Genomic DNA, 26461 nt, shown 5'->3' with positions numbered 1-26461 from the left:
GAAAACTGACGCACAAATGACTCATGATTGACTTAACTAAAATAAGAACTTATAAATCTTATTGAAGGGCAGCAGTCCATCAAGATTTCAAATCATGATGACAACCACCTGCATACTAATGAAATATGTACAATCATGTGTAATGAGCTTTCCAATGTAACCAATCCAGCAGATGGCTACATACCAAATTTCTTCTCTCACTTTTCTCGAGCAGGCGGAACGATGAACCTGTAGGCAACTCACAATAACCACTGAAACCAAGGCTTATGATAACGAACCAGCCAACATTCATATTCTCAGGTGCTTGCAAAAGAATGCCGAAAGGATCTTGAAAATTATGAAGCACTAGCTTGTCTTGAGATCCAGCAGCAAAATTACAAGTACTCCCTTCATTCTGATCTGAAAGAACCACTGGTTGCTAAGTGATAGGAAGGCACGGAGAGGTATAAGCTTCTGCCATCTAAGTGTTAGCTGTAAATTCCTTGACCGTGAGAAATTCTGGCATATTGTCTCTCTCAGACTCATATTTCTCAATTTCATGGTCTAGGTCATTCTTAAACAGAAAACGATCTTCAAGATTATCAAACATGACAGCCTTATCATTTTCATGAAAGAGAATATTATCTATTCGCTAATCTACAAGGCTAATATCAAGACTATCATCATTTTCAAAAGTGGAAGAAATTTCACCAACACTTTCTTGACCATGTGCACACTGCAGACCTGCATTAGCTTTGGCTGTAACCTGACCTTTCAAGAGTCGATCTATCTCATCTTCAGACAGAGGAGATAATACTTTCTATTTTGTTTTGCTCAAGTGATTTTTGTCTTCTTGAAATAACATGAAAAATCTGAATGACAGTCCCGATCTTCTGAAATTTGGAAACATTGTTGATCATCTTCATATGACATGGCAATCAAATTATCCAAATTATCCTTTAACACTGAGTTATCAAAATAAAAATTTCACTTACTTGAACAAAGATCTCATCTTGTTTTTCATGAAATGGTTGGATTACCTCCTCATGAAGGCTTTGGTCAATAACTTTGACTTCTTCATTCCAGATGATCTCAACAGCAGAGCTCTCCTTCATGGGATTCAACACAAGGTAGTCTACATCATCACAATCTGAATCTAGATCCGAAATAGCTGACTTGACTTTATCACATTCTGAAATTGAAACTTGATTTCCCTGCATGTTGTCTTCTTCTATGGACAGATCTGAAATAGAACCCTCTCTTTCATCAGTTCCCATTGTGCTAAGATCTTGATCCGGCTGCAAAGTTTCCTGAGCATCTTGATGAGTATCTTCTAAGCTCTTTTTATGCTGCTGAAACGGATTTTCATACAGGGCCTCCATGATCTCATCATCCATGAAATTATCATCTTCATAATATTTCTCAAGGCTTTCAATAAAACTATAAGCATGTTTGCAACAGTCCTGAACTAAATTTAATGATGGATAAGAGTCTTTATACCTTTCAAAGAACATGGCATGAAAATCCTTTAAACAGTAAATACAAGCAGGCGGCAAACTTTCATACCAGGATTGGGCGTCACCTTCCAAAGTGGCCAGGAATATCCTCATCAAGCAATCTTCAGGAAAATCAACCTTCAACTTGTGAATATGCATGTGAAATCTAACCAGATGTAAAGCAGCATCCTTCCTATATCATCTTTAAACGTAGGCAAATTCCTTGACCAACCTACCTTCGGAATTTTATTTGGAAAACCTGGAATGTGATCTCGGCTCATGGGAGCGTATCTTCTTGCAACCCGTTCCATCTTGAAAATCTTAAAGCTACTAATTTTCCTGTAGTGGAGTCACCATGAAGCATTGATCTCTGGATTTTTCAGTGAATGAAGTTGCGAGGTGAATGATTTCAACCTATCGAATTCTAGACTCATCACCCAAAGTCTAGAACGATCTAATGTACTGGGGGTAATTCACAAGTCAAGTGTCACGTTCACAAGCTAGACCGGAGATTGACTGAAGCAACGTTTATCTACTTGTGCTAATGCAAAGCAAAAGCGTTTCGAAGGCTACCTGGCGTAACTTCAGGCTCCGTCTGTAACTTATAAAACAAATGACATCAACAAGCAAACCATTTTCTCCCCAGTATGGTCGCCACTATGTTAGAGCCTAGATTTGCCTCAGGCTGAAAAGACAAGGTTCTAGGTCCACATCAAACCACGCTCAGCCTCGTAGCTAGTGTTGGGGGGAAAAATGCCTATGCAGGACGATCCTATCCACCTAAGGTGTGACAGTGCCTTAGCAACAAACAGAGACAGCTATTCTAGTATTCTTCCTTTATGAATTAAGAATGAAGAGAGAGATGGATGGACTAACCGGTGTCTTCCGTTTGTCCCTCGATCTGGCTTCTCTTCTCTTGGAGAGTTCCCAGCTACTTGCCTTCTCGCTCGCCCAGCTTCAAGAGGTTTCTGCAAGATCACAAGAAGAGAACACTACACAAGACATGGATTCATATTCATAACTAGTTCAGGATTAGAAATAAACTAAATATACTAATGCAATCATACATAAAAAATACATCAGTATATAGGATAAACCAAGATAGCTTTATTGATGAATAACAAGGTTCAGGAAGAGATACAACCCAGAGGGCTCCAATCCAGCATCTCCTTCCCAGCAAATGGAATTCCTATCTTCACCCCCTTCAAAGCATTAAGCACCCAATAGTTCCAGTCTCAAACCAACAGCAATTCTTTGCAATAACAAAATTCCAGCCTCTAGATCTCATGGAGGAGAGATCCATATATAGATGTTTGGAGAGAGGATGAGTCAGCTTGAGATCTGACTAGTGTCCTCTCCCTCTGTCAGTTCTTGATTCCACTTGGAGGTTCTTGCTTCCACTTGGAGATTTGGAACCTCTTACTCATCACCAGTCGAATTCCCTGAGGCAAGTGTCATTTTGGAAGCTTCCTGGGTTTTGACACCTTGAGAAATGAACTTGCCACATGTCCATTCTCGTTCAACGCAGGTAGCTAGTGTTCCCTTTGACATTCAATGCAGGTAGCCAGTGTTGGCTTTGACATTCAGCGCAAACAGCTAGTGTAGCCACTGAAATGATCCTGAATTGACTTGTTTTTGAGCAGTTTCTGGTGGAGAACTTCTGTGAATTGTTGTGGTTTGTTAGCCTTGTTCCTCTAGGGGTAGGAACAACATGTTTAGGGACTTTGGATCCCTTAGATTATGGACATTTCATGCTTAATGCTGTAAGGCACAAAAATGTCTATAACAGTTGCCCCCTAAAGTATGAGGCTGTTTATCGGGTGAAATGCTTTATCAGGGGGATCCGAAGTTCATCCAATGCTGGGAGGAGACCTGTAATAAGATACAATACAATACATTATTTTTCATACTGCTTTCATGATCTAGCTGAGGCGGGCATTCCCATGCTCAGCTTTATAAATTCATTTTTCTGTACATAGAACAGACAATCGTCTGATGGAAGACTGATAATTTTGATGAAATTATCATCCTTTGAGTAGGATGATTATCTGCTGCAATGATGTACATGTCAATGTCTTTATCTTTCCTGAATATATATCGCAGCCCGGATGGATGAAACTAGATCCGGGGTCTTCAAACTCGTTCGATCTTCACTCTAAGTACAAGTCGATTCATGTGAGAAATGTTCTGAAGTCGAACATGGAAAGACCTCGCTTGATTACCGGTCAATGAGGTAAACCGTTAACAAGCGCGAGAGGAATCACCGATAATGATAATGACCCTCAAGGTACTGCAGTACAATTCACGTGGTGTGAATAAAGGACTTGGCGTCGAACACCACGCAAAATCTTTCGGTCGAAGGTCATTGATGTATACCTGTCGCCGGAAGTGAGAAACTTGCCATTGAGGTATGCAAGCTTCAAAGTACTGAAGGGGTTGTTCCTAGATCAACTTCTTGGATAATGAGCTGATGTCGACAAGAAGCGATCCGTCAAAGGAGGGCCTTAATGAATCCCACATCAATGACACGGAACGGAGCTAATGATTTTGATGGAGGTGAAAACGATCTGTGACATATGATTCAGGGTGGCGGTCATGAAAGGATGAAGGATAATGTACGGCAGTGGATGGGACACGGTTGACTTTTCTGAACGACTTCTCTTGAACATATGGCGACACTGATGCGATGGATCGGTAGCATTACCCCAAATATGGATGGTATGGCGAGACCATGGATGTGACCGGTGAATGAAACAACCCAACCCGATTGTGGTACGGGGGAAAAGTGTCATGTTCAAGAGCGACTTGCTACCATCAAAGTTTTCTTTAGTTTCTCCCAATTTTTCCCCAGTCATTGCTGACCAGTACCTCTTTATTTTTGTCAAGCTTGAGGAGGATAACATATGCTTGTTCTATAACCTGCCCTTCGGGCAAGCCCATCGCTATGTTTTAACGAGCCTAGCGATAGTGAAACTCGTTCTCGTCTAAAGACAAGTTTGTCGCTATTTAGTGATTTTAACGAGTCTAACGACAAAGATAACTCGGTTCTTTTCATTTTTAGAGAGTCTGAAAAGATACATAAAGTTAACTCCAAAAGTCCTTTTTCGTCATCTAATCCCTTAGGTCCGAAAAAGTATAAAACAATACAGAAGGGATGAGTTTTCGATAGTTTTAACGAGCCGAATAACACAAGCGCTCGATCTTTTTGTGCAATAATCCCTCAGGTCCAAAAAGATTAAAATCTAGAGGAGGGATAGCACTTCCTGTCCCTTTAACGAGCTGGAAGGCCAAGGACTCGGCAATCTTTTCATATTTTACGAGTCAGTTGAAAAGAGCTTAAAGAAGACTCGTCTTTTGAGGAACGAGTGATAAAACGGGTTAGCAGCTGATTCCAGGTGCGGGTTGGAATTTTCCAATCACGGCAGTGTCATAAGGATGGCTAGTGAAATCACTCTTCGCAGCTGTTCCTCAAAATGGGTAAACAATCATATGGAGGTGAACGATCAACCAATGGAAAAGTGGAGGTGACGGCGCAAACACGACCAAGGCTTTAATGGCTGATAATGTTACATTCACGGTGGTTATTTACCGGAGGATAGTTCATTTTTTAACGAGCTTAAACGCGGAAAAACACTGCTCGATCTTATGTTTATTTTTTAATGAGCATGAACTATGTGCTAAAACTGCTCGATGCGGGTTTATTTTTTAACGAGCTTGAACCTTGCAGTAACACTGCTCGTGATAAGTTTGCATGCCCCCAGCATAACAACGCAAATCGAGGTGCATGCCCCCCAAGCTTCATTGCATTCAACTCGGTGGTTGGAATGAAGGTTTACCTTTGAGACTCGGAAAGGGGATTTGTTTCATTTTTTAATGAGGTTGACACAGTAAAAGAACTATCCTCATGACTCCTTGTTTCATTTTTTAACGAGGTTGACACGAGATAAGAACCGTCCTCGGAGCCCACTGTATTTACAGTATTTCTATTAGGGCGATGATCCACGCTGACAAAATGTTTAGGAATCTTCCGAATCCATTAGATATAGAAGATTTCATATTGTAGGTTTCCACTGTGGCCACTTCCGCCAGATTACTTGCAGGCGGTAGGGCAAAAGTACCCATTAAGGCAGGGTCTTTTAGGAGACCTACTCCAATATTTTGAAGCGAATGATTGCTTTCATGGATCATTGGAATGCTTCCCGTAACTTGTGAACTGTCGGGGAGGAAAGTTTGTTGGTCGACGACTGTAATTCCTCCTTGAAAGGGAAATGCAATCTTCCTGAAGTAGGTCGACACAACTGCAGCCATGGCATATATCCAGGGCCTTCCCAGTAGGATGTTGTAATCGAGGTTTCCATCAATTACTTCAACATCAATTCCTACTGTTTTGCCCCCTAGTTCAACTTGCAAGTTACTTAAAATCCCGTATGGAGTGTATGATCGTCCATCAAATGCTTTTAACGTCGTTAACGATCTCGACAAGGGTGGTGAGCCTAAATTCTTCCAGCAACTCATCGACATAATACACGTAGATGCCCCCTCATCAATAATTGTTCGATGAACAGTTTTGTTGAGGGCTTTCACTTGAATAAGGAAAGCTAGTTGAGCTGGTAACTGAGGGTCATATCCTTTATGATCAAAGGCCACAAGATTGGAATCCCTTGGGCCAATCCCACCAATTGCTGGTAATAAAGCTTGCTCTTGGGAGAGGCAATTTTGCGGTACCCCAAGTGTCGACATAGCGGATGGCGATTGGGCCAGGTCCTCTACTATATTATAATTCTGTGCTACTTTGGCACGAGGATTAAATGTCGATTTGTGTACTCCTCCCTTTGGCGACTTTATCATTGGTTCAGGAATGATGGGTGGCACAACTTCGGTCAAAGTTGTCGTCGAACTACTAGGTTGTTCATTAGCCTTGTTATTCGACAGCTGTGGATTCCCGTAATCTTTATTCCTTGTCAAAGCATCATTTTGCTGCTTTGAGACAGACAACATAAGCACTTGGGATCGGGAAGTATTTTGATTAGCAACCAGTTTGGTTCCCGGGTTTGGAAACGGATCAGTCAATACTGCTGAGGGTTTTGAACTCTTAAAGAGTTTCTTAACTTCAGCTATATGTGGACAATCTCTCGTCCAATGATCCTCATCGCATATATGACACCCCGCAGGGGGTTTCCTTTTTCTCCCTTTCTTTTTCTTCTTGCCCCCCGGTTGCTTCAGTTGTTTGCCCTTGTCGGTCGACACGACATTTACTTCCGAGGCAAGAAGTTCCTCATTTGCATTTTGACTGGAAATCTTACGGGCTTTTTTAGATGTAGCCTTTGTCGATTTCGTGTCTGTCGTGCCAATCACGCCATCGCCGGCGTGAGAGTCATTGTTTGATTTAGGAGGAGGAGGAATTGAAAATTCCGGTCTAGGGGCATCAGGTATTTTGTTGTAGAGCGTGCCAGACTGAGTATAGACCAAGTCCAGATATTGCGCACGAGCGATGACTTGCTCTTCTGTTACGACTCCCCCCTTTGCCACATCTTCCGTGATTGTAGGAAGTAAGGATTTGATAAACCATTCAGCTAATAGCTGATCAGGAACGTACGTTTTCACCATCCTACGACGACGTCGCCACTCATGTATATGATCAGATATGTGAGTGGCCGTTGTCTGTTTGAAGTTGGTTAGGAGTTCCGTTCCCGTTTCATACCTTATCGGTAATTGAAAATGGGTTAAGAAAGTCGTGGCTAAGGTACTGAAGTTGTCAAACGAAGCTCTAGGCAATTCAATATACCATTTTGCCGCTGGACCCATTAACGTCCTCTGAAAAAGGCGAAGCCTTATCGAATCATCGTTTAGGGTGTTTGATGAACACCATAGATGAAATGTCATCACGTGATTCGATGGATCTTCACCTGGATTTCCATTAAATTTAGGAATATCTGACGGAAGTTTATGCGGAATCGCTGGCCACCAAGGGGCATAAGCAATTGGATCATTCGTCAGCCAGTTTAGATCTGGTAATTCTAGAGTTGCTACAAAGGGCAACTGTTGATTCAGGTTAGGCGAAGCATACCCAGGATACGATGGAATTGCCTGAGCAGTGGGTCTTTGCATACCAGCATAATGCTGGCAACTTTGACAAGGTTGATGGGCATAACCACTATAATATGGCTGCCCATTACTTACAAAGACTTGTTGCTCAGGTCCTTGATATGATTGCTGGAATGGCGGTTGTTCTGATTGAACTAGCCCTGGTTGTTGGACCATTTGCTGTTGTCCAATACTGGATGATTGACCAAGATGAGGAGTCATAGTACTTGTTTGAGCCTGAGTCGCTCCAGATAAGGAGGCACTATCCTGAGGTTGTGATTGAGTCGTTGAGACAAGAGGCTGTTGTATTGCAACCTGAGAAACTTGGGGTTGACATACAACAGGTAGCGCTTGTACTTGCGACGCAGTCACCATAGTGGGTATAGTGGGAATATTCGACACAGGGTGGACTGGTTGCGTTGAATATACAACCCTTGGTTGCTGAGGCAGTATTGGTACCCAACCGCTGGATGTAATTCCAGTTTGACCTGAACTTTGTTGTAAACTGTCATATGGTTGTTCTCTGGGAGGGAACAATGAAAAGGCATACTGCCCTCCATATGGTGGCAATCCAGTACTTAAAGGGTAGATTGGCCTTTGAAGACACATTGGATCAATTTGTTGAGTTTCAACATAAGAAATACCAGCTGATAATCCGGATGAAGAAATAGGAACTAACCATGTCGTCGAAGCAGTCCCTGGTGGGACTCCGTCTTGTTGTTGATAACTTGCCGGGACAGATGGTATACCATTGAACATCGTTGGAGTAGCAGCAGGAGGTTCTGCTGCTGCTGTGTCAGATGACACAGTCCTAGATGTCGACGGTTGTTCAGACATATTTAGTCTATCCAAAAGATTTTCTAGCGATTCTACAAGAACTTGCGATGAAAAGAGACTAACTTCGAAGACCAACGAGGGAATGGTGATGATTATTCCGTTTAAAATAAATTTTAACGACGCTTAGACACAACCTACTTTTTCAATTTTAAAGAATCGAGAAAAAGCAAAAGATGACTCTAGTCTCCTTCGATGTTTTAACGAGCCCGAAGTGACAAATGCTCGGATGGACTTTTTCCGTTATAGAGTCTGAAAAAGGCCAAAAGGAACTGCTCTGGAGTTCTAGGCAGAGGGTGTGCCAAACTTTTCGCAAAACCGCAGAATACTTTTTAGGGTACGGGCGGTCGATCTTCCTGAATGCTGTGTTCAGTGCATTGCGATCAGTAGGGCGGCCGACACGGCTTCCTAAGGATAAAGGTTTTATGCCTATAGGGGTCTCCCAATATATACGCGACGGTACGTGGGAGCACAATCCGTACTGGCGCTATCGTCCCTCAGGAGGAATCACCCACCATCCACGAGATCGACAGTCACCAGGCTTTACGACGCCGGAACACGTCTCTAGCCTAGACCTCTATGTTGTGCGTTATGTTGCAAAGCGTTGTTAAGTTCATTCAATTTATTTTAGGTTGATCTTTTTAGAAGTTTGCCTTTCAAGGTTCACCACGAGATGTATGATACAATTCCTAAATGCAGTCTAAAGATGATAAGCAAGCTTTATATCTTTTCAACTTTGAAAATCCTAGCTACTAAGGGAAAAGAAAGACACCATCTTTTCTCAAAGAGCAATCAGCACACTCTAATGCACTTTTCCTAAATCAGACATGCAAACTATCAAGATGCAAATGCACAATGCAGGTGTTTGTTTTCCGCTTTCTTAGTATTGATGCCTACACAGAAAGCTTTTTGTACAACTTTGAATTTGCTTTTAAATGACAAATACAAACAAGTTTACTTTTTCGAAATCAGAGAGGGTAGAAGAGATTACAACACTTAACGATTTTCGAAATGAATACTTGTTTCGACACTTAAAAGAGACAAACTCAAACCAAATGCAAAAGTAAATGTATAATCAACTGCAAACAGCCAATGAACTCTCTCCTAAGATCACAATCAACAGATCTGAATCAAGGGCTACAGGATGATTATTTCACTCATGCAAAGGAAAACTGCAAATGATGCCACAAACACATAAAAACACTCACAGTCTTTTTGTACAAAAGGAGGCGGAATCTAAGCAGAGAAAAGGAGTTATTAGACTTATACCTATGTTGGTTACAGGCTGCAAAAATCAGAGATCAAAACAAGGCAAAACAGAGCAGAGAACCCCAGCTGCACAAGGCCAAACTGGTTCAGCGCAACCTCAACACAGGGGTTTTGACATTCAGCGCAGGTAGCCTTCACGGGACCTGCGTTGAAATGCAGAATCCCTTCACTGGGTCTGCGCTGAAGGAGAAACTCTCGTTTCTCACTGGTTCTGGGTCACAGATTGCTATTTAATCTACTGTTTCAGGCCAAATAAAAGCAACAAGCAAGGTATAATCAAAGGGATGCTTTGAGGGAGTACTAAGATCTATCACAAAGGATCATCAAATCATTTGTGAGTCCATTGTTCAGACCATAGACAAGTCCAGTGATTGGATCAAAGCAGCAACTGTCTACTTTGCATCTGGGAATAGCAGATGCAGTTCGATTGTTGCTGTCAAGTCTATGAAACAAACAATGATAGAAACACAAATAAAATGACTAAACAGATTTCCCCAGCGGAGTCGCCAATTTGTTGGGGGGGAAAATGCCTATGCAGGACGATCCTATCCACCTAAGGTGTGACAGTGCCTTAGCAACAAACAGAGACAGCTATTCTAGTATTCTTCCTTTATGAATTAAGAATGAAGAGAGAGATGGATGGACTAACTGGTGTCTTCCATTTGTCCCTCGATCCGGCTTCTCTTCTCTTGGAGAGTTCCCAACTACTTGCCTTCTCGCTCGCCCAGCTTCAAGAGGTTTCTGCAAGATCACAAGAAGAGAACACTACACAAGACATGGATTCATATCCATAACTAGTTCAGGATTAGAAATAAACTAAATATACTAATGCAATCATACATCAAAAATACATCAGTATATAGGAGAAACCAAAATAGCTTTATTGATGAATAACAAGGTTCAGGAAGAGATACAACCCAGAGGGCTCCAATCCAGCATCTCCTTCCCAGCAAATGGAATTCCTATCTTCACCCCCTTCAAAGCATTAAGCACCCAATAGTTCCAGTCTCAAACCAACAGCAATTCTTTGCAATAACAAAATTCCAGCCTCTAGATCTCATGGAGGAGAGATCCATATATAGATGTTTGGAGAGAGGATGAGTCAGCTTGAGATCTGACTAGTGTCCTCTCCCTCTGTCAGTTCTTGATTCCACTTGGAGGTTCTTGCTTCCACTTGGAGATTTGGAACCTCTTACTCATCACCAGTCGAATTCCCTGAGGCAAGTGTCATTTTGGAAGCTTCCTGGGTTTTGACACCTTGAGAAATGAACTTGCCACATGTCCATTCTCGTTCAGCGCAGGTAGCTAGTGTTCCCTTTGACATTCAACGCAGGTAGCCAGTGTTGGCTTTGACATTCAGCGCAAACAGCTAGTGTAGCCACTGAAATGATCCTGAATTGACTTGTTTTTGAGCAGTTTCTGGTGGAGAACTTCTGTGAATTGCTGTGGTTTGTTAGCCTTGTTCCTCTAGGGGTAGGAACAACATGTTTAGGGACTTTGGATCCCTTAGATTATGGACATTTCATGCTTAATGCTGTAAGGCACAAAAATGTCTATAACAGCTAGCCCTACGAGGACAGAGAGGGCTCTCTCTGGGTCAATCTCAGCAAAAGATAATCAGATGGGGATTGAGATGACTGATTTAAAAACTGATCTTATGCTAGGTATTAAGTGCAAGGATTTAATTTGAGTTTTTGGGAGTTTTGTTGGAAAAAGGGAAAGGCAAATTTTGGGTCCGGGGATGAGGCCAGATTTTGCAGAGTTCTGATTGGGGCGAGGTAGGCAGTAGTTTTGATGCTTTCAGATTGAATGAATGGATGGAAAAGACCGCTGAGGAGCTGAAGAGGGCGTGAGGGTATCAAGAACCCTCCTCAAACTGAAGAAAACATTGAGAATTAAACAAAACTACAGGCAGAGCACAACAAACTCATGGATTCTACCTTTATCACTTAACTTGTTTAATTCGGAAGCAAAGAGAAGGGAAATGGCATACATAAAACATCAATGAAATTACAATTACATGAAGAAACACACCATCAAAACACAGAGCCACAAGAATCCTAACAAGTGCTGCAAAACCCTGGTCTTTCCTTTGCCAAAAATGCAGAAATGAGATGTACAATAGAGTGCTAAGCAATCCCAAGTGTCCAACCATGAAAATGACTTAGAAATTACATAATATAGACAAGCCTAACTCCTTCCCATGCCTCTAGGGGTTGAGCTCATCATTCTAGGAGCTGTTTCAACCAATTCTAAACAAGGAACTGAAATCTAGGTAGTCAAACAACTTACCCCTATATGCTAGGAAACTGATTCATTCATTCAATTTTCACCTTTTAGTGAATGAATCCTCTAGAACAAGTAAAAATGTGCCAATATTACATCATGGTTATTAAATTACATCATGAAAGGTCAACAGTAACATCAAAAAGCAAACTGATCAAAATTGAGCGAATTTCTGAGCTGAACAGTGAAAAGTAGGCAAAAATCCTTTATGCGCCGCGCCTAATTCTCTATGCATCGCGCCACTTTGGATCTCATTTTGAGGCACTTTCTGAAGTCCAAATTGAGCCCAAGTGTGCTTTTTGGAAAGCCTTGCCTGTCTACTTTCTAACCCAAGTGGAATTTCTGAATTTGGATGTCATTTGCCCCTCCAAAACTTCAATCTCCCAAGACTGCTTCCTGTGTGTCAAAATAGGGGCAGTGAGGTCATTTTTTGAGTGTTTTTGATCTCCTGAGGACTCAAAACTTGCCCAAATTTCTTGGCCATGCACCAGAAACCATGATTTTTCATGACAAATCCATAAATGTAAACTTTTTGTGATTTGGAGCTCCCTAGCAAAAGCGTGCGCCACGTGGCGCGACACATAGGAAGAAAAACCCTGTTTTTTGTGCCAAAATTTGTCAAAATGCCAAAAATGCCCCAAATTTCTTGAAATTTGGGTTGGACCTTCTCCATCAAGTGTCATGCTGGCTAAAGAGGCTTCGGCCAATATTTGAAGACGATCACGCTCCTTTTCCTCCATTGCTTCCTTATTGCCTTCTTTAGTTTTGCCTTTAGATTCCTTATTCGTGCCTTGCAAACCTTGTTCCGTGCCATGTAGTGGAAAGCCATGTGTCTCAAAAATGCTTTGTCTCTATCAGCCTTGTCCAGCAGTCCCTCTAAGTGGATGTTGATCCTCTCGAGCCAAATCTCTCGATCAGCCTCTATCTCCTGCTGAAAGGGTGTCATCTCATTTAGGCTTCTCTAGGCAGCCTGCTGGTCTTCACAGATGTTTTTCCACCTCTATGAGGCCTCCGAGGTGCATGTTCTTCCATGGGTGAATCACTGTGGGTTTCCATTCCATAATCAGATGAATGACTGGATGACATGACTGCTGTACAAAATTCCTTGGAGAAAATTGATTGCTGATGTATGAAAACTGTGTCGGACTGCTCTTTAGTGATGTGCCTAAAATCTTCCACCAAGGGGAAAACAGTGAAACATGGGACTGTTAGGAAGGGAAAAAAATAGTAAGGGATTAGGGACTATTGGGACAAATTTTGTTAGGGAAATGTAGGAGGGTTTGAGGGGTTTTATGTATAGGGTTAGGAAAGTTTTTGTAGGGTTAGGGTTTGGGGTTTGGAATTTGAGAATTTGGGATAGGGGTTTGATGATTTTAGGGAGTAAAGAAACTTAGGAATGATGAAAATAAGGGAGAAATGGGATGGGGGAATGAATTTGGTGACAAACAATAACTTTGAAACCCTAAACAACAATCTTCATGTGAGGATTTTGACATGTTAGGGTTTGAGTTTTTGTTTAGGCATTCACCATCCATCAACCACCATACCCTAGCACAAACTTGGATGAAACACAAAAATGGAGGCTCTAACTACTTGTGGAATAAAGAATTTGCAATTTGGAGGAAGATTTCAATGAATTTCATGCTTTTTAGCCCAATGCGCCGCGCCTTCCCTATGCACCACGCCAGTGTATTTTTGCACTGAGAAATGCAGCCCAATGCGTCGCGCCTTCCCTATGCGTAGCGCTTTTTCCAAGAGACTTTTGGAGGCCTTCCAGGTGTCCCAATTGGGCGCAAGATAGCTCGTTGGAAAGGTATTTGAGTCTACTTTCTAACCCAACCCTAATTTGTCAATTTGGAGTTCATTGTCTCTGTCAAAAATCAAATATCCCAAGACTGGTAAAAATGTGCCAAATGAGGCTGCCTAAAGGCAGAGTGCTGTTGCAGTCAACTTTGGAAGGTCTTCCTAAACTCCACATTGAGCTCATGATAGCTCATTGGAAATATATTTGTGTCTTGTTATCATTTGACTTATCAAGCAAGTCATTTGGCCAACCAAGCTAGGAGAAATCTTGATTTTCCCAAGGTCACTTCAGAGGTGCATTCAATTCTCCTTAGGCAACGGTATTTTTCACATTTCTCTAAAACCATCACACCTGTGTAAAAAGTGAAGGATTTTTTTATTCCTTGACCTATTGTGGACAAAAACCTCTCTCAGTTTTCCCGAATTCATCTTTTCTTGCTTAGAAACATCATTTGAGTAAAACCTAGCCCGATGTGTGGAATAGGGGATTTGTCGAAATGAAGCGAAATGAAGGGGATAAGGGGCTTCTAAATTCTTGAGAAAATTTTGGGAAGTAGGGAGGGATGTTAGGAAGTAGGGGAAAGTGGAATCTCAGAAATTGAGTGAGGGGAAGGGGTCCAAAAGGGAAAAACACAGGCCTAGCCTAGAAAATTGCCAAGTTGTAGCAAGAAACTAGGGTTTGTGCAAAAATGAGGAATTTGGGGGATCTCAGTGATGGGAAGTGTTTAATAAGGTACATTAAGGATAGGGGAAGGTGTACGAACATCAGGATACAAGTTTTGCTGATGATTTGACCATTCAAGAGAAATTGCCTTCAAAACCCTCAGAGAGGGAAATGAACCTTACCTAGGCGCGACTGAAGCATGAACAAGGTGTAAAATGATCCATTAGACCCTGACATGATGATGACAACCCTCTGAATGATGGTACACTCAGCTGAATGGTGACATGGACTAACATTTGGACAACTTTGACAGGAGTAAAAGCAAACCCTAGACCTAATGCCTAGTGACCAAATTTTGCTTGAAGACTCACTGAAATGACAAAATTTGACCTTGACACTTTAAAATCACTTTCTAAGAGCATGTTTGATCACAGGAGGAAGGCTGCAAAGACTGACACTAACATAAGGTATTGGCAAGTGTTTTGGGATGACAATGAAATCAATGCCTTTTTGCAGAATGAAGGAAATTTCAAGAATGATTCCATTGATGATGATTCTGATACCGATGAACAAGAGATTGAGGTGAATCATATGGAGGTTTTACAGCTTAAGGATAACATTTTTTTTTTTTTTATTACAGTGGAATTGGCAACAGGGGCAGCCTCACGACTCGCGTTACACGGGGTCGATTTTGACCACTACCTCTATAACCACTGGGAGCTGCGCCCACCCCTCTATATAGCTCCAGGGTAAGTCGGGGGATTTGAACTCGTGACCTTCAGTATGGAGCCCGCCTTTCTAAAGAACTTCACCGCATTATGATTACCAACTCGCCTACCCCCGTGGGGCTAGCTGAAGGATAACATTATTCCTAGAGGTCTCATACCTTTAGAGGAGCTTTTTGATCATGATGATGTTGCAAGAAAACCAAGCTTGGTTCCTACAGACAAAGGAGTTGAAGATGTCAATCTAGGAACAGCTGACAAGCCCAACCTTTTAAAGCTATCAAAAGCATTGTCTCCCGAGGTAAAGGCCCAGTATTTAGATTACATTCTGAATTTTCTGATGTATTTGCGTGGGATTATTCAAATTTGAAGGTGTATGACAAGGATATAATTCAGCATACTATTCCTATCAAGCCAGATCAAAAGCCTTTCAGACAGAAGTTGAGAAGGATCAATCCAAAGTTATTGCCATCCATCGAGAAAGAAGTGAATAGATTTTTCAAAGCTCACATCATTGTTCCAATCAGATTTTCTGATTGGATTTCGAATTTGGTCCCGGTGCGAAAGAAGACTGGAGAAATAAGATTGTGCATAGATTTTCGGAACCTCAACAAAGTATCCTTAAAGGATAATTACCCACTTCCAAAGATGGACCATATTCTGCAAAGAGTAGTTGGAGCATCACGGATGTCACTACTCGATGGTTATTTGGGCTATAATCAGATCTTGGTGCATGAAAAATACCAAGACAAAACTGCTTTCACAACACCTTAGGGAACTTTTCAGTATGCCAAAATGCCATTCGGAATGAAGAATGCTGGAGCCACTTTCCAGCGAGCAATGGACATCGCTTTTGCTAATGAGAAAGATGTTTTCTTGGTTGTTTATTTAGATGATTTGACGGTATTTTCTGGTTCTGATGATGAACATTTGCATCACTTGAGAGTTGTTTTTCAGAGATGAAGAATGTTCGGGATTTCTCTCAACCCCAAGAAGAATATTTTTGCCATGGACGAGGGTAAACTCCTTGGTCATATCATTTCTAAAGACAGTATCCGCATTGATCCTTCAAGGGTGGAGTCAATTCAACATATAGACTTTCCGTGCAACAAAAAGGAGATTCAGGGTTTCAATGGTAAGATGAATTTCTTACGCATATTTATACCCAATTTGGCTGAACATTTACGTGAAATGACTAATATGTTGAAAAAGGACAACACTGTGAAATGGACCGAGGATGCCATGAAGTCATTCAATTTGGTAAAGTTTTCTTTAACCACAACCCCAGTCTTGATTAGTCCTGATTGATGCAAAAAAGAGATCAGATTGAGCAACCCATTGCTTTTTTCAGTAGGACTATTCGAGATGCTGCCTTGCAGTATAATATCATTGAAAAACAAGTGTTGGCTCTCATAAAGCATTGAAGGATTTCAGAGTGTACATTCTGCATTCACATACCATAGCATATGTTCCTAATGCAACAGTAAAGATGTTCTGATGCAAATTAATCCAGAGGGAAGAAGAGGTAAGTGGATAGCAACAATGTTGGAATATGATCTGGAGATTAAACCCACTAAGCTGATCGCGGACAAGATTTGGCAAAGTTGATGGCAGAATAAAATCTGCATGCTCTGGACATAAATCTCATTGCAGTAATGTCGGAGGATGAGGATGATGGCTCACTCATTCAAGTCTCAGAAATGTTTCTCCAATCACCATGGTATTCTGATATAGTTTATGCTCTTCAGCATCTTTCACCACCTCCTGGAATGTCAAGGAGCAAAGGTAGATCACTAAAACTCAAATCAGAAAATTTTGCATTTTAGATAGTGCTCTTTATTGGAAAGATTCAGGAGGGGTTCTCCTTAATTGTTTGGTTGAAGGCTAAACTCAACAGGTGATGCATGATTTTCATAGAGGTGATTGTGGTGGTATTTTGTTTTGGAAAACAACAACTAACAAAGTATTGAGAGCAGGATATTATTGGCTGACTTTATTTTTAGATTTGTATAAAACAATGATGAGCTGCCATGAATGCCAAGTTTTTCAAGGAAAAAGGAAGTTGCTTCCTCTTCCTTTGAAATCGGTCGAAGTAAATTCCCCTTTCTAACAGTGGGGACTTGATTTCATAGGGGAAATCCATCCTATATCATCAGCACAGCACTGATGGATCTTGACAGCTACCGATTACTTCACCAAGTGGATTGAGGCCATTCCGACAAGGCAGGCCACGGATACAGTAATTATCCAATTTTTAGAATCTAATATCTTGTCTCATTTTGGTTGCCCTCACAAGATCATAACAGATAATGCAGCGGCATTTAAGTCCAAGAAGATGGTGGAGTTCTGCAACAAGTACAATATTACATTGGGTCATTCCACAGCATACTACCCACAGGGCAATGGATTGGCTGAGTCGTCAAATAAATCCTTGGTGAATATAATCAAGAAAATGTTGGAGGCAAACAAGAAGAATTGGCATCGAAAGCTTGTTAATGCCTTATGGGTCGATAGAGTGAGTAGAAAGAAATCCATAGGTATGTCACCTTTTGAGTTGGTTTATGGTACTGATACAGTATTTTCTACATCACTTGTAGTCCCGGTCATGAGATTACTACAAGAAGCTGACAGCGAAGAGGATAATATTCAGCAAACAAGAGAAGAGGTTTCCAAAAACAATTTTCAGTTGCAAGAAAAGATAAAGAAGATCTATAACCGTAAAACCAAAGCAGAAAAGTTTCAGCTGGAGGATGTAGTGTTGCGGTGGGATGCACGAGATGAGGAAAAAGGAAAGCATGGTAAGTTCGAAAATCTATGGAAAGGACCGTAAAAAATCTCAGCCTATCGAGGACAGAATGCCTTTTTGTTGAAGGAAATGAATGGTTGGATTGTTCAGGAGGGCCAGTGAATGGTAGGCTCTTGAAGCATTAATACTTTTGAGGTGGTTTCCTGAAGTTACTACACCTTCATTGTATATACCAATTTGATTTTCCTTGCAAGTTTTCAAGTACGTTGTCATTTGAGCTTGGGGCCGTTGAGTCAGTTTGGTTGAGAGTCAGTGTTCTGTTGTATTGAGTTATTTTTCATTTTTTTGGTTTTGACCGTATTGCCCAATGGATGAGGCACTTGGTCTATGGTGTTCTTGTCACCTCCAAGGAGTTTCCATCCCCAATAAGGCCAATGTTAGTGTCAGTATCTGCATACTTCCATCAGGGATCAAAATTCACTCTTTCCATTTTCATTTTAGGAGTCCCATACTGAAAATTTTGCATCATTCCATTAGGTCATGATATACTGATCCACTGATGGTTGTTTTCTCTTCAACAAATCTAAATTTTTTGCTCATAGACTATACTTGCTGATCCTTCTTCAGATTGTCTTCAATCATGGTTTCATAATCAATCTATAGTCATGATTTCATTAGGTCATAGGGCATGATTTCATTAGGTCTAGGGTTTCATCACCAAGGTCAAGAAACTGATTTCAAAGTGTAAATAAAGGTTAGCAAGGGTATGAGGATGATCAATAAATCAAGCATGATGGCTTGTAAGTCATGGCTACTAAAATTATTATATTTTTAACCTAATGTAATTTTCCCCTCAAAAACATGTTTCTGAAGTGAAAACAGAGTATTTTAGTTTATTTGTATTTCATATGTAATTTTAAGTTCCTATATGTAATAATTGATCTCAGCTGCACCAGAACATTTCTCCTTGCTTCTAGACAGAGAAACACTGCAAAAATTCAGGTCAAATTGAGCATTTATCCACCTGCAAAGATACAAGAAGAAAATACATTAAAACAGAGTTTTGAAAAAGAACAAAGAACATTAGAAAAGTGGGTTTTCTCAAGTGACAAATCAAAATCTTCTTCTATTTAAGCCCTCATACTTCATTTCCAAATTCATTATCTTCATTTGCCAAGCAAAAAGTGAAAGGGAGAAGAAAGAAAGGCGAGTTTGAGTGAGTTTGAGCGAGAAAAGTCCGGCGCTACGCTTTTGGCAAAGAGGCACTGGGCTTTTGGCTGAAGCAGACTGGCACTGCGCTTTTGGAGGTAGGCGCTGCGCTTTTCACCCGCCACTGCGCTTTTCCTCGATTTTCCCAGAACAAAAATGAGTGAGCACTGCACTTTTGTCATGGCGTTGTGTTTCTGAGCGAAGGCACTACACTTTTCCCATAAGTGACCAAAAACCTCCTCATACTTATCATATCAGGCTCCTCATGCATTTTACTAGGGTGAGGATGTTAAACATCCCTTATTACTTGTTCAAGAGTATTGAGAAGATGGCTTTTATTTTCCAAAGGAAGCCTTACCCTCAACAGATGAGCAACCTTTATCATTACTCCCTGATCAATGTCATTGTGCTTCATCATCTCAGTCTCCTTAACATCCCTTGGGAGACCTTTATTTCTCATGATATCTTCAGGGGTCCTCAAATTCCTCCACCAGTGCCTCAAGAAGCAGGAGGACCTTGCCTTTAAGTGTTTTCTCCACGGGATGTGGAAGGGGCCTTGCCTTCTTCATTAGCTCATAGGCAAATGCTATCTCCACAGGATGTGGAAGGGGCTTTGCCTTCTTCATCGACACAGCAGGTACAGCTGCAACAGCTGCACAAAGGAAAGGAAAAGATGTCAGATGATGATGAGGAGGAAAGAGACTTTGACTTGGCAGAGCATGATGAGTTTGAGCAGTATCACACTCAAACCATTGATTTAGAGACTCAGGATGAAGAAACAATCAAAGACATCATCATACAGGAAAAGGAGGCTCAAATCCAAGCATTGATGGACAATTTAGAGAAGGCAAAGTATGTCATCACATACTTAGAGCAAGAAAACAAAAAGTTGAGTGACAAACAATTCCTCATGGAGTTATAAATGCTCAAGGCAAAAAGGAAAAGTGGCAAAGAGACACAAGTCACATTGACTCCTGTTGAGCAGGAGATTGAAAATGATAGGGAGAATTGGCTTGAGAGAGTCAACCTACACCTTCAAAAATTGCTATGGAAGGATAACAGAGACAACAAGATGATCAGACACATGGCCTATCATTACAAGACCCGAAACAAAATTTGCAACATGAGGGTCAAGAAAATGAAATCTAGGCTAAGGCGGGTCCTAAAGGGAAAAAAAGAAGAGGATAGACTTAGAATGCTGGCTGAAGCCTCCTTGGCTCATCAAAGCACATGATGGTGGTGCTTCACACCAATTTTGGGCAAGTTTTAAATAAATTTTGTCATTTGCAATTTTGAATTTCATTACACAGAAAAACTGCCTAAAGCGCAGAGCCACCGGCACTACGCTTTTCCTAGTGAAACCCAATGAGGAAATGGCTTACATTTTTGGATTCAGAGCAGTGAGGACATGCACCCTAGCAAGTTTCAAAGTTTTTGGGGCAGAACTGGTCCACCAAAAGGTCAAACAACACCCTAAAAATGACCTTTCTGCCACTTTTTGGACACACAAAAGCAGTCTTGGGAGAATCAAGTTTTGATGGGTCAAATGAGCTCCAAATGCAAAAATGCTACGCTTTCTGGAAAGTAGACTTGAATACCTTTCCAATGAGCTATCATGGGCTCAATTGGGATGCCGGGAAGGTCTCCAAAATGGACCTGCAAGTGGCACTACGCTTTTCACAGTTTTTTTGCTCAGGGTTGCTATTTTTCCAGTTTTTTATTGTAATCATGGATTCTCCTCATGGTGGATGATTTACCATTGTAAATTATGACTTGGCATAATTATGATAGATAATTCGTAAAAGAGGGTAGATTCATTGCTTTAGGAGTTAGTTTGAGCTCAAATGAATCAGTTTTTCACTTTTAAAGGCAAGTTGTTGAGGTGCCTATATTCTTGTTTTCTTGTTCAGTGTTGTTAGATTAGCTCCTCATATTTGGGATTAGACCCCTAAGGATGGTAGCAGGTTGAAACAATGCTTATATCTTCTTCTTATTCCTTTAAAGGGTTGGACTCAGTTGGATGCTCAGAGCTTGATTGTACACCGTTGTAAGTAGTTGGCAAGGAGATTAATAAGAATTGTAGTTATTTTTATGGGATCCCTGTGGTATGGAGTTTTAGTATAGTTTCTTCTTCTGTGATTATATTTTTACATGTTTTATGTATTCCATCATTCATTTCATTGCTTCTAGTTGAATGTTTTCAAGTTTGATAGGTAGAATCCATTGTATCAGTGCTCTGCCTTGGGAAATCATTAACCATTTCATGTTTTCTGCAGTCTAGGAAGGACCCATGATTGTCACATGCCCTTCTTAGCTTCTCATCAGTCTTAAACACCTCATCCCATCAAACCTAAGTGCTAAAGTCTATGCCTATCTTGCCCCATAGAACACCCTGCATTTCTGACCTAATTTCCCAGACCTTAACTGTCCTGCTCTCCTGATTTAACAAAACCTCTACAAAATCCAATCAAATCTTTCGAGCTACTATACCTTGCCTAAAATCCTTTACTTGATCTAGTCATCTTGACTGAGATCCTTACGGAGAGAGCCCTCTCCCAGCCTAGTAGGCCTGGCTACTTGGTCAAGCTTGGTTTGTGGTTACCCTAGCATTTCCTCCCTTCAGTCTGAGGTCAATCTAGGTGATAACATAGTGGCGACCATACTGGGGAAGAAAGATTAATCACCCTAGTAATATCTTTCATTTGAATTGTAAAGCTTATGGATGATGATCTTAGGATTTACTAGGCTGAAATCGGAAAGTTGTAAAGCAATATAGAAAAATTCAAAATTTGAGCATACCGGCTTCGAGAAGATACACCAGATCCATCCAGATCCGAATCCACCAGTCATTGTCGATGATCCTCATTAAATTGGGAAGAAACCTAGAAAATCTATAGAGAAATTCAGTGCTGCCGAAGAACAATTAACTTAGCAATCAAGTGAATTTTTCATTCCCCGTGTCCACTCACTCCCGAAAGGTTAGACACTCTGCAAGATATTGAGTTTGATATTCATTTTGAGCAAAGTTTGTTTCGTAGTAAGTCTTTGAGTTGGCTTGATCAAATAGCTTTTGACTCTTCTATATCTCTTGAAAGCCCTGTTGGAGACTTGTTTACACAAAGTAAATCAGGATCACAGCTTATCCATGCTCTTGATCAGTGACAGAATCTTACCTCAAACGTAGACACTTGGGTGAAAAATAGACCATATTTTGATTTTCGCAAGACCTCTTTTACATCTACTGCAACTCACACAATCCCCTACCCCCTTCTTTTGTCTTTACAGATCATTCCTCCACCTATTATTGCTTCTCCTTTGAATATACCGAGTACCACAAATCTTACTTTAAATCCACCTCTCGAGTTATCGCTGCCCGGTATGCACCCCTTGTTTTACCTCAAAATCTTGGTGATATGACCGCTAATTACCAAAGTAAAATACCTCTTTTTGATGTTGACAAAATGAATGACTTCTTTAACCTTCATGAGGTAGAGAGAGAAGATGTGACTATGAGATTGTTTGTCCAAATCTTTGGAGGTGAAGTTCGAAAGTGGTTCAGAGCATTACCCGCAGCCTCTATCACCACTTTGCCAGTCCTGCATAGGCAATTCTTTGATCGGTGGAGGTAAAGAAGAATCCACTCCAAATTTTGTTGAATATGAAAATATCAAGAGGAATGCCGGTGAAAGTGTGTAAGATTATTGTCTGAGGTTTAATGCAGTATATAATGCTACTCCGACACATTAAACCACCAGAGGGGTTAGCTTTACTCAAGTTTCCAGATGGTTTTGATACTAACATGGCATATCAGTTACGAGAACGTGATCCCACTGCACTAGAATATACGCAGAAGAACGTCGTAAGTGTAAAGAAAATCCGTTGGCTAAAAGAGCAAGAATGCGATCTGAAAAGAGAGTAACCATAAAGGAGGAAGCATCTACCTCAGATGTCAAGATGGATACTTTGATCCGAACAATGGAGAGGATGGTTGACCGGCTGACCATCACAGATAGACCTGAACCACCAATCAGGAATCCAAATTTTAGAGGACAATAGCAGCCCAATTCCGGATCATGCAGAGAGAACAAAAGGCACCAGACCAACCAGCACAACAATAGCAGATCGAACTCCTTTGCAGCAGAATTATGTTCAGGGAGGGGAAGAAGAAGATTACAATGATCCGATAATTGAAGAAAACCATTTTTTCACTGCCGATGGTATGCCCATTTTTCTGATGGAAGATGAAGAATATGCAGAGGTTCCAGGCATTCAAAGGGATGAAGATTACATATTAGCAAATGATGCAATTTTGGAGATGAGTCTGATGATTATCAGCAAGGTTATATGAACGCTTTGATAGCACAACAGAGGTAGTATTCTTTGAGGAGCAGAGATGTATCGATCAATCCCATTCAAAAAGAAAAGAGCTGCAATCAAAGAATGATTCCTCAAACATTCAGAAGAAAGGGAAAGAGCCTGCTGATCCGACTTCCAGCAAAGTTCCATCCGCAAATAACATTGCAAATGAGAAGAATAATCTGCAAAGTACAGTGAAAGAGCAAGTAGAGAAGAAGGACCTTACTGTCAAAGAGGTAGAAAAAGTTTCATCCTTTAATTTAGAAAATGAAATTACTAAATTAAAAGTGTCCATTCCCTTGACTGAGCTGGTAAAGAATAGCAATTATAAACACCAGGTGTCTAGAATTTTGCAAATAGTCCCTTTGTCAGACATGGTAAATGTCGAATATGATCATCCTGAACTCATTTTTGGTCCAGCCATAGAAGGTCAATCTGAAGATAGTGAAGTTCCTCCCTTTTATCTGAGTCTTAGATTACATGAGTACATTCTCCATAATGCCATGTTTGATTCCGGAGCTTCTCATAATTTGATGTCTAAAGCCATTATGGAGAAGTTGGGCCTGGATATTACCTGGAAATACCATGATTTGTACTCCTTCGACTCCGATAGAGTTCGTTTCATTGGTCTTATCAAAGATTTGGCAGTGTCTTTAGATCAAATCCCAGCCAAAAATGTTTGATGGATGTGGTTGTTGTTGATATTCCACCGCGCGATTCGTATGCTCTTGTCTAGATCGTGGGGTGCTAAAATTAAGGGCACTTTACAACTTGACATCTCTTATGCTACCATTCCTGTTTTCAGTCAATTGAGAAAATTATACCGAGAGAAGAAAATGAGATACATGATCACCGGCAAAGAGAAGCCACTGAATCATCCAATAGATATTGTACATACTGATATAGAATCATTTGTTTTGTACTCTGATAGCAGATTAAATGATGTAAATATTCAGATTGTAGAAGTAGATGATGTTCCAGAAGTTTCTGAAAATTTTAGGGCAGTCCTTAATCAGAAAAAAGAGAAAGTAGCAAGTTCCTCTGAGTAGCAAGAGGGAAATGAGAGCAGAAAAGTGAAGTAATCAATCAAGGTAAGGTAGAGAAGGAAACAAAATTTTAGCATTTAGAAGATGAAGCCGCCTTGGAGCATGGACTTCAATGGTGTTCGTGGGTAAGGACGGTGTCGTTATAGGAATATGGATTCACAACCCTACTTTCCAACCCCACCAAAGTCCCAATAATGTTAGAGTATGTTCTTACAAGTTGGCTTTTGATTGCTGTAACAATGAAGCGGAGTATGAGGCTTTGATTAAAGGTCTTAAAATTTTGAAGAAATTGAATTCAAAAGGATTTCTGTCTATGGTGATTCAGAGCTAGAGTGATCAAACAGGTAAAGGGAGAATATCAAGCAAAGCATCCGCAGATGAGAGCCTACAGAAATGTAGTCCTAGATATTTTGAAAATGTTTCCTGAATATACCTTGACAGTAGTACCCTGGACTCAAAACATTATTGCAGATTCACTCGCCACTACTGCAAGCAATTTGAAGATCCCATTGAACTCCAACAACAAGTTTGAAATTGATGTCAAACATTGGCCTACTGTTCCGACAATTTAAGGTATTGGCAAGTGTTTTGGGATGACAATAAAATCAATGCCTTTTTGCAGAATGAAGGAAAGTTCAAGAATGATTCCATTGATGATGATTGTGATACCGATGAACAAGAGATTAAGGTGAATCAGATGAGGTATTACAGCTGAAGGATAACATTATTCCTAGAGGTCTCATACCTTTAGAGGAGCTTTTTGATCAAGATGATGTTGCAAGAAAGCCGAGCTTGGTTCCTACCGACAAAGGAGTTGAAGATGTCAATCTCGGAACAGCTGACAAGCCCAAGCTTGTAAAGCTATCAAAAGCATTGTCTCCCGAGGTAAAGGCCCAATATGTTAGATTACTTTCTGAATTTTCTGATGTGTTTGCGTGGGATTATTTAGATTTGAAGGTGTATGACAAGGATATAATTCAGCATACTATTCCTATCAAGCCGGATCAAAAGCCTTTCAGACAGAAGTTGAGAAGGATCAATCCAAAGTTGCTGCCATCCATCGAGAAAGAGGTGAATAGATTGTTCAAAGTTGGCATCATTGTTCCAATCAGATTTTCTGATTGGATTTCGAATTTGGTCCCAGTGGGGAAAGAAGACTGGAGAAATAAGATTGTGCATAGATTTCCGGAACCTCAACAAAGTATCCTTAAAGGATAATTACCCAATTCCAAAGATGGACCATATTCTGCAAAGAGTAGTTGGAGCATCACGGATGTCACTACTCGATGGTTATTCGGGCTATAATCAGATCTTGGTGCATGAAAAACACCAAGACAAAACTGCCTTCACAACACCTTGGGGAACTTTTCAGTATGCCAAAATGCCATTCAGATTGAAGAATGCTAGAGCCACTTTCCGACGAGCAATGGACATTGCTTTTGCTAATGAGAAAGATGTTTTCTTGGTTTTTTATTTAGATGATTTGACGGTATTTAGGTTTCTGATGATGAACATTTGCATCACTTTAGAGTTTTTTTCTAAGGATTTAAAAGTTTGGGATTTCTCTCAACCCCAAGAAGAGTCATTTTGCCATGGACGAGGGTAAACTCTCTTGGTCATATCATTTATAAAGACGGTATCTGCATTGATCCTTCAAGGTGGAGGCAATTCAGCATATAGACTTTCCGCGCAATAAAAAGGAGATTCAGGATTTTAATGGTAAGATGAATTTTCTTACGCAGATTTATACCTAATTTGGTTGATACATTTACATGAAATGACTAATATGTTGAAAAATGACAGAGTCTGTGAAATGGACCGAGGATGCCATGAAGACACTCAAAATTGGTATAGTTTTGCTTTGACAACAGCCCCAATCTTGATTAGTCCTGATTACACTCATGATTTTCATTAAAATTTCAGTTGGCGACTCCGGGCACACCATGGCTGCGGTATTGATGCAA

This window comes from Pinus tabuliformis, chromosome 7 (genome assembly GCF_031772625.1).
Source record: "Pinus tabuliformis cultivar Carrire ecotype Pingquan chromosome 7, CPIR1, whole genome shotgun sequence".
NCBI lineage: Eukaryota > Viridiplantae > Streptophyta > Pinopsida > Pinales > Pinaceae > Pinus > Pinus tabuliformis.
This window is presented reverse-complemented; position numbering follows the sequence as displayed.